We start from the raw sequence: 17837 nt of genomic DNA on the forward strand, positions 1-17837 counted from the left end.
CTAGTAAACAAACCAAACCACCCTCATCCTCCACTTCCAGAGAAGCGATGAGAATAGCTGAGGTGCTGCCAAAGCAAAATGGAGGATCTCTCCTCGTGACATTAAAACCTGGCTAATTAATCTCGACGAGGTTCATGGTCCAGTAATTGCCGGGGAAAGTTGGAGAGGCAGTGAGAACCTCCTATCAATGTCCACACACTCATTAACTAGGCTTCTACTAACACCGCTGGCCTTTATTGCGGCACAAAATCCTTTTACTGTTTGCACTATCCCTCAGCTCTTTCATACTAGTACATTAGCTGTCAAGCCAAGAAATAAGAGTCAGGTTTCAAAGCTATTTACATTTGTATTTAAATGTTAAGCCTATTTTTCTGTCATTTTTACTTTCTTTTGTCTCTACCGTAGTTCATTTCAGGCCCATGCTGAAATTGGTTGTGATACATGACACATGAAGAGGATTAACAATAGGGACACACAAGGAGGTGACTGCTTTTCCTGTTCAGGTTCCATATAGACAGAAATGGAATGAGGAAGGGCATCAGTATTTCTTCCCCCTAACACCTAAAAGATTAATAGAAGATAAGTTAGTATGATAGTTTCAAAGTCAACTATGGTATCAGTATGACCTCATTATCAGAAGTCAACCTAGGTCCAACAACGCATGTGTATTCAACCTTGGAGTGAACCAGGAAATGATCTGAAAATATAGAATGGAACATTTAATTTACTCTTCTACTATTCAAGCCTTCAAATCCTCCCATTGTGCTGCTAACATTCGACCAGCTTAAAATAGAACTGTTCGCCATTCTGGAAGGCGACACGCAATGAATGATCATTTCATGCTGGGGGACTTTCTCCTACCTCTCTCCATCTAAGGTGATAGAGAGGACAGAAATGAATCCGTCTCCGTGGATATCAATGGAGTCATTTAAATCCATGCAGGTGCTGCCTCAGCAGCTGGAGGGGGGAGGGAAAAGATATGTTTCATAGATCTCCAGGATTGCTTATGACTGCAGTTGTTAAAATAGATCGAGGTTCAGGCCACGTTAGATGAAGCACTTCTCCGGCTTGCCTTCTCGTTTGGATCACTGTCTCTCTGGCAGAATAGTGAAGAGCTTGTTTGTTTTTTTGCCTTGTCTACATTTATTCAGCCGTCGAATGCAGTTTGCCTTGCGTTATGCGTTGTCTTATTATTACACAGATGCATGATAGTTAAAATTTGTCAGTTTTTTTTGTGTACTTAAGTCTTTATTCGTATTCTGAGGCTAACCAATTAAAATGTCCACATTTTGCCACAACGCAGGTTGTATGGAAACATCTGGCAAGTTCCCTCTGTAGAGTTCTGTTATTCTCCCACATCAACTGTGTCTTCACAACAGAACGGTGTGTGTGTGTTTGAATGTGTGAGAAATGGAGAGAGAACGGAGGGGCCTGGTTTAAGGTGATCTATTTGTCTTGTCACAATGAAAGGCTTCTGCACCTGGGTTATTGGGCCTGAGGGAGATAGATAGAGAGAAAAGGACTGGGGACATTAGGATAAATTATGGGTTAGACTGTTTGTGTGCCAAGTGAATGTGCACCTGTGTGTGTGTGTGTCTCTGTCCACATTATTTGTGAGTTTGCCATTGTATCTATCCACACTGTATTTGTGTTAGTGTGCACTGAAGGGTGTGTGTAACCGTACTATATGTGCCTATAGCAATAAATGTGTTGGTGATACATGCATGTTTACATCTGTGCCTGTGTGCGCCTTGTGTGTGCATGCGTGTGTACACAGAAACCTACACAGTGCTGCAGTCTTATTAATCAGGCTCTTTGGCAGGTGTGTAAGGTGTGGGGGAGGTGTGTTTGTGTCTGAGAGAGAGAGAGAGAACTGTTCCTCAGCACCTAACGGCCCACGGCTGGGTGAGCAGGGATAATTGCAGGTGCCAGCCTGTTTCCATCTCCTTAACGTGGACCTGTGGCATAATGGAAACTGCTCATTCGCCATGAAGGAGGGAGGAAAAAAGAAAAGAAAGGATAGAGAGGTTAGGAAATGAGAGAGAGGATTGCTGTGGTTCTGTGATAGCAGTTCTCCCAAAATATGTTATATTTTATTCATACATTTGTGTTATTCCTTCTTTTAATGTTATTCAGTTGGAATCCATGGTTCCATGAGATGTATAGGCTGTACGGAAATGGTACTGTACTAAATGACCAGTTGAAGAACTGTGTGATTATGGTGGCCCAGAGGGAGATTGTATGGTGTGTGCTACACGAGTTTCGCATTTTTAAACAGTCACATCAATATCGATCAGGCCACACCTCGCCACACCCACCAAACGGGAGCAAACGTACCTCAAAGGCTGTTATAAAGAATCGACACACCATTTTGGGGAAACGTTTCACTCAATACAAACACTCACGCAACGTAGCAAACGATGAATCGAACTGAACTCACCCTTGGTTTGAGAGAGTGGGTGTGACCGGATGGGGGAAGCCGTTTTGACTGTCTGTGAATGTCAGAAATGTTTGTAACTGGGCAATTCCACAGTAACAGAAAGATGTAGATACTCAGAATTCTTCCTTTAAAATGCATTCCAAGCAAAAACCAATGATTGTAAAGTTAAACAAGCCATACAACTCTATACACAAGGACTACTTTTAACAATTTCCACAGAACATTTTACAAAGGGTAATTTACTTGAAGAACAGTGCAAATGCAAAGTTGACTTTCAGAATGATGGTTTGTGCTGTCTTTCTGTTAGGGTTAACCCACTTAATGGGAATTGTAATGTGGCTCATGTAATGAGGATCAATACACTTCCCTCTCAGAAAAGACTACCTGTGCCCCGACCCACCTCACACATCCAGAGCAGTGCGTTCCGATGACCCCACGGCCGCCATCCCACTTCAGATACCAACGTAGCGAACAGTGGGACAGGGAAGCGAACTTGGGATTTTGGCGTGAAAGGCAAACACACTACGCATTGCGCCAATAGGGTTAACCCACTTAACGGGAATTGTAATGTGGCTCATATAGCGAGGATTGCTACAATATCATACAAAATGGATGATGGACAAGCATACAAATCATACTAAATGGGAGGACTACAAATCTAACTTTAGAAGATGATCGTCAACCCGATCACAAACAACTTTTATTTCCTAAATGGCGTAGACTGATGTATTCACTGATGTATTTAATGCTGACTTCCAGAGTTCCTCTGTGGTGATGGGAGAACCTTCCAGAAGGACCACCATCTCTGCAGCACTCCACCAATCAGGCCTTTATGGTAGAGTGGCCAGACGGAGCCAATCCTCAGTAAAAAGCACGACAGCCCGCTTGGAGTTTGCCAAAAGGCACCTAAAGGACTCTCAGACCGTTTGAAACAATATTCTCTGGTCTGATGAAACCAAGATTGAACTCTTTGGCCTGAATGCCAAACATCATGTCTGGAGAAAACCTTTTTTTACCCCCCTTTTCCAATCTTGTCTCATTGCTGAAACTCCCCAACAGGTTCTTGGAGAGGCAAAGGTGGAATCTTGCATCATCCGAAACATGACCAGCCTAACCGCGCTCCTTAACACCCGCCAGCTTAACCCTAGCCCAGAAACACTGTTCAACTGGTGACTGTGGTCAGCCTGCATGCACCCAGACCACCACAAGGAGTCACTGGGGCACAATGAGCCAAGTAAAACCCCCCCAGCTTAGGCCGGACAACACCGTCCTGTGGGACTCGCGGCCACAGCCGGTTGTGGTACAGCCCGGGAATGAACCCAGGTCTGTAGTAAAGCCTCTAGCACTGTGATGCAGTGCCTTAGACTGCTGCACCATTCGGGAGGCCACTGTGGTGATGTTTTTCAGGGACTGGGTGACTAGTTAGGATCGAGGGAAACTCATCCCAAACCATCTCAATTGGGTTGAGGTCATGTGATTTTGGAGACCAGGTCATCTGATGCAGCACTCCATCACTCTCCTTCTTGGTCAAATAGCCCTTTCACAGCCTGGAGGTGGGTGGGGTCATTGTCCTGTTGAAAAACAAATGATAGCCCCACTAAGCGCAAACCAGATGGGATGGTGTATGGTTGCAGAATGCTGTGGTAGCCATGCTGGTTACATGTGCACTGAATTCTATCTGGCCTTCTCTGTCTACCCGGCACAGCCAGAAAAGGACTGGCCACCCCTCAGAGCCTGGTTCCTCTCTAGGCTTTCTAGGGAGGTTTTCCTAGACACCATGCTTCTACATCTGTATTGCTTGCTGTTTGGGGTTTTAGGCTGGGTTTCTGTATAGCACTTTGTGACATCTGCTGATGTTAAAAGGGCTTCATAAATAAATACGATTGATTGATTGAAATAAATCACTGACAGTGTCACCAGCAAAGCACCATCACGCCTCCATGCTTCATGGTGGGAACCACACACACCGTTCACCTACTCTGCATCTCACAAAGACCTGGCGGTTGGAACCAAAAATCTAAAATTGTAACTCATCGGCCTAAAGGGCAGATTTCCACCGGTCTAATATCCATTGCTCGTGTTTCTTGGCCCAAGCAAGTATCTTCTTCTTATTGGTGTCCTTTACTATAGGTTTCTTTGCAGAAATTCAACCATGAAGGCCCGATTCACGCAGTCTCCTCTGAACAGTTGATGTTGACTTGCTAACTGTCTGTTACTTGAACTCTGAAGCATTTATTTGAGCTGCAATTTCTGTGGCTGGTAACTCTAATGAGAGCCGGTTTCATCATAGTGCTCGATGGTTTTTGCAACTGCACTTGAAAAAACTTTCAAAGTTCTTCACATTTTCTGGATTGACAGCATATTTCAGGCTGGATCTGATTTATCTGTAGAGAAACTGTGCAATGTGCACATTGAGTTCACAGAAGAAAAAAAACAAACAAAATGGAATTCAAATAATTTAACTGATGTTTTCCCATTAGTTGTTTAAAAAGCAGTCTCTTTACAATGTGTTATGATAATATACAGTGAGGGAAAGAAGTATTTGATCCCCTGCTGATTTTGTACGTTTGCCCGCTGACAAAGAAATTATCAATCTATAATTTTAATGATCGATTTATTTGAACAGTGAGAGACAGAATAACAACCAAAAAATCCAGAAAAACGCATGTCAAAATTTTTATAAATTGATTTGCATTTTAATGAGGGAAATAAGTATTTGACCCCTCTGCAAAACATGACTTAGTACTTGATGGCAAACCCTTTTTGGCAATCACAGAGGTCAGACATTTCTTGTGGTTGGCCACCAGGTTTGCACATCTCAGAAGGGATTTTGTCCCACTCCTCTTTGCAGATCTTCTCCAAGTCATTAAGGTTTCGAGGCTGATTTTTGGCTACTCGAACCTTCAGCTCCCTCCACAGATTTTCTATGGGATGAAGGTCTGGAGACTGGCTAGGCCACTCCAGGACCTTAATGTGCTTCTTCTTAAGCCACTCCTTTGTTGCCCTGGTTGTGTGTTTTGGGTCATTGTCATGCTGGAATATCCATACACGACCCATCTTCAATGCCCTGGCTGAGGGAAGGAGGTTCTCACCCAAGATTTGATGGTACATGGCCCCGTCCATCGTCCCTTTGATGCGGTGAAGTTGTCCTGTCCCCTTAGCAGAAAAACACCCCCAAAGCATAATGTTTCCACCTCCATGTTTGACGGTGGGGATGGTGTTCTTGGGGTCATAGGCAGCATTCCTCATTCTCCAAACAGGGCGAGTTGAGTTGATGCCAAAGAGCTCCATTTTGGTCTCATCTGACCACAACACTTTCACCCAGTTGTCCTCTGAATCATTGAGATGTTCACTGGCAAACTTCAGACGGGCATGTATATGTTCTTTCTTGAGCAGGGGGACCTTGTGGGGCTGCAGGATTTCAGTCCTTCACGGCGTAGTGTGTTACCAATTGCGTTCTTGGTGACTATGGTCCCAGCTGCCTTGAAATCATTGACAAGATCCTACCGTGTATTTCTGTGCTGATCCCTCACCGTGCTCGGCTGATTCCTCACCGTTCTCATGATCATTGCAACTCCACGAGGTGAGATCTTGCATGGAGCCCCAGGACGAGGGAGATTGACAGTTCTTTTGTGTTTCTTCCATTTGCGAATAATCGCACCAACTGTTGTCACCTTCTCACCAAGCTGCTTGGCGATGGTCTTGTAGCCCATTCCAGCCTTGTGTAGGTCTACAATCTTGTCCCTGAAATCCTTGGTGAGCTCTGTGGTCTTGGACATGGTGGAGAGTTTGGAATCTGATTGATTGATTGCTTTTGTGGACAGGTGTCTTTTATACAGGTAACAAACTGAGATTAGGAGCACTCCCTTTAAGAGTGTGCTCCCAATCTCAGCTCGTTACCTGTATAAAAGACACCTGGGAGCCAGAAATCTTTCTGATTGAGAGGGGGTCAAATACTTATTTCCCTCATTAAAATGCAAATCAATTCATAACATTTTGACATGGATTATTTTGTTGTTATTCTGTCTCTCACTCTTCAAATAAACCTACCATTAAAATTATAGACTGATCATTTCTTTGTCAGTGGGCAAACGTACAAAATCAGCAGGGGATCAAATACTTTTTTCCCTCACTGTGTAATCTATATGAATAGGCACACAAAATTAGGAGTAGATAAGACTATTTGATGCACACTTATATGTATAACTTTTATATTGTCTTAAATCACATTAGACTTTGACAGTTCAGTCCTGCTAGCTCGCTGGAGAAGGCTTGGCTTGCTTGCTCGAAGGCAGCTTGTAAAAAGATAAAAATGGTTACGTATTAAATCTAACACGTTTCTAATTTGGAAAATAAAAATGTTATATTAGAACATTATACCTATCCCAATCACAAATTGGTCAGGGATATAGTTGCATGGGATCATTTGGAACGGGGAAGTTATTTTCCAAGGGTCTGATAGCTTCCAGAAGTGCCCTTGCAGTGGGAAAGTTAGACTAATCAAAAATAAGGCTCATAGATTTTTGTTCTATAGGAAATCCCTTTAGCCTATACTTATGTGTCATCCTATGAAGTGGACGTTATGTTGCACATCCCTATCTGATCTAATAAAATGTTGCCATACTAGTCTGATGAGACCATGCATGCAACAACAGGAAGTATTTTGCATTCACGTGCAAGTCGGAACTAGGAAACTCCTACATATTCGACTCGCTAACAGGTTGTAGTTATACACTTGCTGTGTTCAATCAGTTAGCAGGTCGAAAAACGTCTTCTAGTTCCGACTAGCATTTGAACACTGCAGTGCCTACACCAACCGAACATGATGGACAATGTTGATTGGCAAGTGGAATGATGTCTTCTTCTTCTCTGGTATAATGGCGTTCGCAACATTTGGATGTGCATTCCGCTATCTACTGTGCTGTTGGATAATAAAGATCCCCAAAAAGGAAATAATGCGGGCTAAAAACGATTCATATAAACTATCAAAAATACATTTAAACTAAATCTACCTGCTTTTTTAAAATCCAAAATTCTAATCAGATCCCTACACAGGCTCAGAAGGATACTGTGAGAGCGATGTCCAGCTTCTTGGACTTCTTGGACACTTGTGCAGTACAATTAATATCTGTGGCTATGAAATCGATCTTCTTCACAATGAGGGTATCCCGATCATTTGATTGCCGTAAAACATTTGCAGCTGGTTGCTGTGCATCCATAGCCATATCTTCTTCAGCATTGTGGTCTCTTGGCCCTTCAACTCTCTTCACTGCCTGCACATAGGAGATCTGCTGCACAGCCCTGATCCTTGACTCCTCAATCTCTTTCATCCTAATAGGGCACTCAAGGAAGTCCAAAATATGATCCCCACCACAGTTTAAACATTTTCCATTCACAGATTCAATAACATACTTCTCCTGTTTGCAAACATTTGACACGTGGCCATTATATATTTTGCAATTCCCATACTGTAGTGGTTTGGATACAAATGCTTTCACCGCATACCTCACATATCCAAGCTTCACATGTGCAGGTAGTCTCCTCAAACAACAAGTGTTGATAGGCTTTTCTCCTTCTTTACATTTACCATATGGGTCAGGCGACATGAACTGTCCACCCCAGGGATTTTCCGAATAAGGTACTCGTCATCTAGATCTAACGACACTCCAGATATACCTCCTGTCATGAATCTCTCTCCTTTGTGAGGATCATTTGTGCACATTTGAGGTTGCCGTGTTTTCATTTGTGGGCTTTTCTCCGGACTGTTTGAGTCCCCGGGTTTGGGGCATTTGTTTTGTGTGCGCCCTGTGTTTCGTGGGGTGGCTTATGTTCGCCCTGTGTGCAATTAAAAGCACTACCCTGTACTCTCTGCTTCCTGCGCCTGACTACGCACCTACTACACCCAGAGCGTTACATTGTGGCAGATTTCAAAATGGCTTAACGGCAAAAGCACACCTTGCGATTATGTTAGGTCAGAGCTAGTCACAGTAAAACATCCAGCCAAAGAAAGAGATGTGTCAGAAAAGTCAGAAATAGCGTTATAAATATTCACTTACTTTTGATGATCTTGATCAGAATGCACTCCCAGGAATCCCAGTTCCACAATAAATGTTTGTTTTGTTCGATAAAGTCCAAATACCTCCTTTTTGTTTGCGCGTTTAGCCCAGTAATCCAAATGCATAATGCGCCATCACTTGTTCAGACGAATTGTCAAAAAAGTTATATTACAGTTCGTAGAAACATGTAAAACAATGTATAGAATCAATCTTTAGGATGTTTTTAACATAAATATTCAATAATGTTCCAACCGGAGAATTCCTTTGTCTTTAGAAATGCAATGGAACGCAGCTACCTCTCACCGGCGCACGCGTGATCAGCTCATGGCACTCTGCCAGACCTCTGGCTCAAACAGCTCTCAGTCTCTCCTCCTTCACAGTGGAAGCCTCAAATAAGGTTATAAAGACTGTTGACATCTAGTGGAAGCCTTAGGAAGTGCAATATGACCCCATAGACACTGAATATTTGATAGGCAATGACTTGAAAACCTACAAACCTCAGATTTCCCACTTCCTGGTTGGATTTTCGTCTCAGGTTTTTGCCTGCCATATGAGTTCTGTTATACTCACAGACATCATTCAATCAGTTTTAGAAACTTCAGATTGTTTTCTATCCAAATCTACTAATTATATGCATATTCTAGCTTTTGGGCCTGTGTAGCTGGCAGTTTACTCTGGGCACCTTTTTATCCAAGCTACTCAATACCGCCCCCCAGTCCCAAAGAAGTTAAGGAAGGTATAACAAAGTAACTGCAAGTGTACACATCCTATTTATCAAGTTTAGACCTAAATGTTGTATAAAATATATGATTAAATATGAGAATACATTTGTGAAGATAGCAATGTGATTTTAGCCTTCTAAAGGATAATTGTTTTTCATTTAAACTTGTGGCCAGTCAGTAACCACGCCCAAGTGAGCACAGACATTGTGTCGGCGTAATGGAACGCCCCTTTTTATCCAAGGATTAAAACCTTGGTAACAAAATGTACATTAGACCAGCCGACATACAGCGTGAGCTGAGAGTTACAAAATGGTTAAAACTAAAAGACCAGACAGTGTGGAGTGGTGGCTACACAGCTGAAAATGGTGAGACCCGTACATTGCCCGGCTTACTACTGGCATGTAAAGTGGTCAGGAGCTGAACCCTGAATAATCAATCATTGATATAAAAAGACGTGAGACGGTGGTCTACACGTTGAAATGGTTAGAAACTCTGAAGCTCTCAACCTCAACACGAGTGAAGAAAATCACCTATGAGACCAGAAACATTCACAGTCTGCAGCTGTGCATGTTAAAGTGGTCCTAGAACTTTGACTAAAAACACAAGGTGGGAAGGAGAATCCCCACAGACAACCATTGGTACATCTGAAGTATCTCTTCTAACAACCACTCCACTACCAGAAAAGCTCTACAAAGGACATTGTGACCTCTGGTGGACAAGCCGAGCCTTACACCGAATGAGACAAACCAGAGCCTAACATCCATCGACAACTTCACCCTAGGAGTCATTGAGTTCAACAGAGATAGATGACGATCAAGGACAGCTACGTGTAAATATATATATATTGCACTTCTTATCCTAATGAGTGGTGGTTCATGTGCAAAGTATTACTATTCCTTTGAGTGTAGGTTCCAAATGTAACAACGATAAGTTGACTCTCTTTGTCTTTCCCTCTCTTTTTATTGACACTTCCCTCTCCATATGTGCAACAAGCTGTCATATCTTGTCAGTCCACTAGGGACTTTTATCTCATGTAAGTGTGTATGTGTATGCTGTGTTATTATTTAGTTTGATCGTAAATAAATAATTAAATCAATTTGTGTAGTACTACTCATCTTAATCAATGGTGTCAATCATTTCAGACCCCACTGTAACTTCAGTCACTAACTTAATTTACTTAGACAGATTAAGTTTCTTCACAACATTATTCTACATGTGTACTTGAAGCTTCAAGGTGATGGGGTTCATCATTATGTGGGTTCTATGAGACACTGCTATCAGTTCCACTTCAAAGGGAAGTTCACCATCAAAATAGTCTTTGGCATACTCAAAGAGCCACTCTGATCACTCGTTAGGGCCTTGCAGATCTATTAAACTGTGTTATCTTTGTAATTAAAAAGCTGGGACTTTGACACCAGGAGTTACGATGACTTACTCATCTTGGCAGAGTGAGGACTTCTTGCTCTCATTTTTTAAATCTCATTTCTGTTATCTCAGGAATTTCAGAAAATACACAGGAGATTAAACTTTACTTTATTTGGTTTAATGTCACCAACTTTATTAAGTGCTCCAAATGACTTCAAATATTATGCAGTGGAAGGACCGCCAACAATGAGCCCAAGACCATACTTCATGCTTTTTGGATTGATGACCTTTTGACCTTATAGGCTATATTGGTGTGTATGTGTTCCGGTCACTGCGGCCATATCCTGTTTGCAGATTCTATCTGATCTAGGATAGGTCCCAATTCTTGTCATTCTAGACTGTTCCAGTAGGCAAACAACGTCTAAATGAACGATGGCTAAATAAACTACATGTCACCACAATCTAAATAACAATAATTGCTGACATTAACCTTCCTATGATCACTAGTTTATAAAAATTATATTTTGGAGGAGGCTTGTTAAGTCTTTATTTAGATCTGGATTCTCTCTCTTTCTCTCTCTCTCTCTCCCACCCACTTCAAAGGGATATTTTCAGGTGAGAATCAATGTCTTTGCTAATTAGTAGAGAAGCCTTAGGTGAAGAAGATGTTCAGATGTGCTATGTGACTGTTCCGGTATATCTTCCGGACACTCCCAGTGATCATTGGGGGAAAAATATCCCTGTTTCCTTCCTTCATTTGAGTAGCTCTACTCACCCTTTCTGCTTATATGAATATGGCAAGCCCAACCTACAGACATACAGTACAACTGCACCTTTAAACACATGTAAATGCACACCTACACACACAATCATCATGGATCATTCAGACACATTCAGCAACAGCCATGATAGCAACATTCCAATTAACGATGAACAAAATTATAGCCAGGCAACTGAGAATGGTATCAAAATGGATTCCATCTAACCTCAACCTCTCCCGACGAGGCCAGGGGCGATCAGTCCTCTCGCTCTCTCTTTGTGGCGAGGGAAAGAAGAATCCATTTCTCATATGGAGTCTGGGAAATCAATGACTGTGAGATGGATCTGTGTGAAATGCAATATGAGCTGTCTCGGTGAACGTGGTGTCTGCCTGACTGACAGGTGACTGACAGGTGACTGACAGGGTTAACTGCCACATAGAGACAGGCTGGTTGAGAGGTGTAAAACAGTCCTCCTCAGACTGGCACTCGACCATGCCAAAGAATTGGAAATTGAAACGTGTGGGTGGTTGTGGGCACAAGGCAGGGTAGATACGCAGAGGATGGCCATGGCTGAGCTTCGGACTTTCTGGTCTTTGTTCTGTTGGATTTTCAACTTGATCATGTTGAAGGTATTGATATATGGCATCTTATTCTATATTAGTCTGTTTGTACCTTCATATTTGCATAATAAGATCAGTTCATAACTGTTCAATTGCCTGAATGATGGTGTCACGAAAACAGTGCATTGATATAGACTAACGATAATTCATGAACAATATCAATCATGGGAATACAGTACAGCACAATTCTTTGAATAATTCCAGTATAATTAAAAGCTGCGGAAACATTGAACTATTGGGATATGATATTTAGATAACCATGATAACTCAATCTCAAACGTTGATTTCATACTTAGCTAGTGCATAGTAACTTTATTTTGAAAGTGAATGGACTTTTTGTCTTTGATCTAAAAACAAACTCCTTATCCCACATCTTAATGCAAGTTTCTGACAACTCAAATGTTTACTGGAACAAGAAGGTATCAGATTGTTGACAACATATAGCAGTGTTAGTCACTATTTTTTGTGAGGGGGCCACTTTGGGTTGAGACAATCATTTTGAGGATCGCACAGATCTTTCATTTGTTGTACTTTTTCTTCCAATATTATCAATGATCAGTCTAGAGAAAATTCAGAGCAATAGAGCACCTGCAATTGATTTGATGTACAGCACATCACAAATATATACATACAAACATCAAATAGGCTACATCACATGTATAAGACCCATATTAAGGGTTACCTCAGTAGTTGGATGAGCAAAAATGTCCCTTCTGCTCTTTGACTGAATTCATTCTAAATGTATAGTCTGTTTCTGCTATCCTTGTGAGGCAATCCAGGTGTGCATTGATCAGTCTGTTTCTCTGTTTTTGTTTCACAATGTTCATTGTTGAAAATGATATCACCTTTTGCACACACTGCTTCAGAAGTGGATACTCTGTGTCTGACACAAGGCTCCAGAAATGGGTAACACCTGCTCTTAGTTAACTTTGCAATGTGTAATTTGCCTGCAGCTCCACTATCTATTCAAGCACGGTCAGCACAGAGGTCTGTGATGACTGGGGTCAGAGATGACAATGGCACATGAAAGGGGTTCTCCATTATATCCTTGAATCTTGACTCAAACTCCAACTCTTCCAACACGCGCATAAATACATCATAGCTAAAATGTTGCAGTATGTCTGGCTTGTATGTGGTGACTGCTCTGAGTTTTGGGAAATGAACAAACTGTCTGTCAGGTATGAACAGTGTGGGGATTTTATTTTGCCACAAGCAGCATTTTGCCTGGAGTTGTAGCTTTCCCTTGGAGCTGGAGATTCACTGTGTTCAGGTGGCAGGTGATGTCAGTTAAAAAAGCCAGCTTTAATATCCACTGTGGATCATCCAGCTCTGGCTCCTCTTTCGACTTACTTGCAACAAATTCACGGATTTCAGGGAGTGGAAATCTTTCCAAAACTCTGCCACGAGACAGCCATCTCACCTCAATGTGTAATATCAAGTCAACCGTATTCTGCCTGGTATGTTCAGTGACCTCTCAATAATAATGTTCACCACGTGCACGACTTGTTTCATCACGTTCTGTAAGTCACAGCCTTTGAGCTTAGCCACAAGTGCTTCCTGATGAATGATACAATGAAACGTAACAAATTCGGGAATATCCTCTTTGTTTCTCATCAGGCCTATGAGTCCCTTCTCTTTCCCTCGAGATGTTGTTTGCGCCGTCAGTGCACACAGATGCCAGATTTGACCAGTCAATATTATTATCGGCAGAAAGTGTAACAAGGGCTTTCAGAATATCCTCTCCTCGTGTTTGTCCCTGAAGGGGCAGTAAACATGAAGGTTCCTCTCTGAACGACTCGTTTTGAGGGAAGTGGACACAAACACATAATTGGGCAATGTCACTTACATCAGTGCTTTCGTCAAGCGCAATACTAAAACAAGGAGCCATGGATATGTCAGGAATCAGTTGTTTACCGATGTCAAATCAAATCCAATTTATTTATATAGCCCTTCGTACATCAGCTGATATCTCAAAGTGCTGTACAGAAACCCAGCCTAAAACCCCCAACAGCAAGCAATGCAGGTGTAGAAGGACGGTGGCTAGGAAAAGGCCAAAACCTAGGAAGAAACCTAGAGAGGAACCAGGCTATGTGGGGTGGCCAGTCCTCTTCTGGCTGTGCCAGGTGGAGATTATAACAGAACATGGCCAAGATGTTCAAATGTTCATAAATGACCAGCATGGTCAAATAATAATAATCACAGGCAGAACAGTTGAAACTGGAGCAGCAGTACGGCCTGGTGGACTGGGGACAGCAGGAGTCATCATGTCAGGTAGTCCTGAGGCATGGTCCTAGGGCTCAGGTCCTCCGAGAGAGAGAAAGAAAGAAAGAGAGAATTAGAGAGAGCATACGTAAATTCACACAGGACACCGGATAGGACAGGAGAAGTACTCCAGATATAACAAACTGACCCTAGCCCCCCGACACATAAACTACTGCAGCATAAATACTGGAGGCTGAGACAGGAGGGGTCAGGAGACACTGTGGCCCCATCCGATGACATCCCCCGGACAGGGCCAAACAGGAAGGATATAACCCCACCCACTTTGCCAAAGCACAGCCCCCACACCACTAGAGGGATATCTTCAACCACCAACTTACCATCCTGTCAAGACCAGAGTCAAGACCAGCATCACCACCCTGGATGGTTCCGACCTTGAATATGTAGACATCTATAAGTACCTAGGTGTCTGGCTAGACTGTAAACTCTCCTTCCAGACTCATATCAAACATCTCCAATCGAAAATCAAATCAAGAGTCGGCTTTCTATTCCGCAACAAAGCCTCCTTCACTCACGCCGCCAAACTTACCCTCGTAAAACTGACTATCCTACCGATCCTCGACTTTGGCGATGTCATCTACAAAATTGCTTCCAACACTCTACTCAGCAAACTGGATGCAGTTTATCACAGTGCCATCCGTTTTGTCACTAAAGCACCTTATACCACCCACCACTGCGACTTGTATGCTCTAGTCGGCTGGCCCTCGCTACATATTCGTCGCCAGACCCACTGGCTCCAGGTCATCTACAAGTCCATGCTAGGTAAAGCTCCGCCTTATCTCAGTTCACTGGTCACGATGGCAACACCCATCCGTAGCACGCGCTCCAGCAGGTGTATCTCACTGATCATCCCTAAAGCCAACACCTCATTTGGCCGCCTTTCGTTCCAGTACTCTGCTGCCTGTGACTGGAACGAATTGCAAAAATCTCTGAAGTTGGAGACTTTTATCTCCCTCACCAACTTCAAACATCTGCTATCTGAGCAGCTAACCGATCACTGCAGCTGTACATAGTCTATTGGTAAATAGCCCACCCATTTTCACCTACCTCATCCCCATACTGTTTTTATTTATTTACTTTTCTGCTCTTTTGCACACCAATATCTCTACCTGTCCATGTCCATCTGATCATTTATCACTCCAGTGTTAATCTGCAAAATTGTAATTATTCGCCTACCTCCTCATGCCTCTTGCACACAATGTATATAGACTTCCCCTTTTTTTTCTACTGTGTTATTGACTTGTTAATTGTTTACTCCATGTGTAACTCTGTGTTGTCTGTTCACACTGCTAGGCTTTATCTTGGCCAGGTCGCAGTTGCAAATGAGAACTTGTTCTCAACTAGCCTACCTGGTTAAATAAAGGTGAAATATATATATATTTAAAAAATAAATAAAAAAAAAGGCCAAGTATAGCCCACAAAGATCTCTGCCACGGCACAACCCAAGGGGGGGCGCCAACCCAGACAGGAAGATCACATCAGTGACTCAACCCACTCAAGTGACGCACCCCTCCTAGGGACGGTATGAAAGAGCCCTAGTAAGCCAGTGACTCAGCCCCTGTAATAGGGTTAGAGGCAGAGAATCCCAGTGGAAAGAGGGGAACCGGCCAGGCAGAGACAGCAAGGGCGGTTCGTTGCTCCAGAGCCTTTCTGTTCACCTTCACACTCCTGGGCCAGACTACACTCAATCATATGACCCACTGAAGAGATGGGTCTACGCCTATGTCTTCTATGAGTCTTGTTATGGTTGAGTCTGAGAGTTGCAGTCCCTTAATTTGCTTAAAAATAGCTTCCTTGTTTGTGAAATCAGCATACAATATTTCAGCTGAGGCCAAAAAACATTCTTTGACAGTCTCTGCGTATGTGAAGGCCTTCCTGTTTCTTCCGAGTATCCAAGCAATCTCATACGTTACCTCTGTCATTTTCTCTGCAACAGTGCTAGATATGTCTATCATTTGTTGTTGTCCTTTGAGATGTCCTTTGAGCTGCTCTATTTTGTTGTTTCTGAGGTTGCTTTGTCAAAGTGGGTGTGGCGTAACTGCAAATGTCACACTAAATTGGCCTGTTTAAAACAATTGACTGCCTTCTGGCAAATAAGACCAAGTGAGCTAGTCCCATCATACAGTACAAACAAATACTTGTCTGTCCATTTCTCTTGTAACTTTCTATGTTCTGCTTGAATTGAAAGTATCCTTCTCTTTGCGATCGGAGCCACATTAGCTATGTTAGCTAGCTGCATTTCCCCACCGACATCTTCCTGGTTCTCCGGTGGTTGTTTGTTCATAGCTGTCACGCTGTTCTCCAGCTCTTCCCCCTCATTTTCATAGTCAATAGATTTACGTTTTTTTTATTTTTACAATAAATCGATCCATGTCGACCAGACTGCAAAATTAGCTTGTAGCAAACTGATATGTGTCAGTTGCTGTAGCTGAGCAGTTGCGTTCTATTTCGGCCTTTCTGTTCAACAGCTACGCTATACTGCCCTCTATCTGCCGTCCAGAGAACAATAGATATATGGATGCGGCCGCGTGCTGCCTGCGGGCCACGCAATGACTACCACTGACCTATAGTAACCTCTCTGCGCAAAATAACCTTGTAGTGAGGATTAAAAAGGCTTCTAAAGTTTGTAATTTCCACTTTGAATTTTCAGCGTTGATTTTCCGTTATGAAAAATGTACATGGTATCAAAAGTCCATTAATTATAATCCACATAATAATTCACATTTCCTGTTGCTGCGGGATTATTTTCCTGCTGTAGCAAACTGGCTGTTGCATACAACCAGCTTCCATTCCCACTGTCACGAGGGGATTCATGGCTTACTTAAAATGAAATGATCAACCCTGTTACTTTATTTGGCACTTAATAATATATGCCATTTAGCAAACTCTTTTATCCAAAGTGACTTACAGTCATGTGTGCATACATTTTACGTATGGGTGGTCCCAGGAATGAAACCCACTACCTTGGCATTACATGCTCTACCTTAGGACCTAAATAGCCACTTAATAGGCACTTAATAGCCACTTACTATAGTAAAAAAAAAAAAAAAAACTCTTGAGATGGGAAAACATGTTTTTTATGAAGTTGAACATGTGCTCTTTATGACAGAATGTAATTATATATTTTTTTAATCAGGTTGTATTCTCAAAAGGCACCGAATCAAATCCACACACAAAAATAAGCTGAATACAACAGACTTTATCTTGAAAAGTTTACTTACGAGCCCTTTCTCAACAATGCAGAGTTGTAAAGCAAGAAAAATGTGCTAAAAAAATAATACAAAGTAACACAATAAAATAGCAATAACAAGACTATATACAAAGAGTATACCGGTACCGAGTCAATGTGCAGGGGTACGAGGTAGTTGAGGTGCTTGAGGTGTGTAAAAGTGACTAGGCAATCAGGATAGATAATAAACAGATTAGCAACAGTGAAGAGTGTGAAAGTGTGTGGTGTCACTATGCATGTGTGTGTTTTATGTCTGTGAGCGTATGTAGTGTGTGTGTGTGTGTGTATGTGTGTGTTGGAGGGTCAGTGTAGTATGCCTGAGTGTGCGGGTAGAGTCCAGTGTGTGTGCATAAAGCCAGAGAGT

The sequence above is a fragment of the Oncorhynchus kisutch genome, linkage group LG11 (genome assembly GCF_002021735.2).
Source record: "Oncorhynchus kisutch isolate 150728-3 linkage group LG11, Okis_V2, whole genome shotgun sequence".
Classification (NCBI taxonomy): domain Eukaryota; kingdom Metazoa; phylum Chordata; class Actinopteri; order Salmoniformes; family Salmonidae; genus Oncorhynchus; species Oncorhynchus kisutch.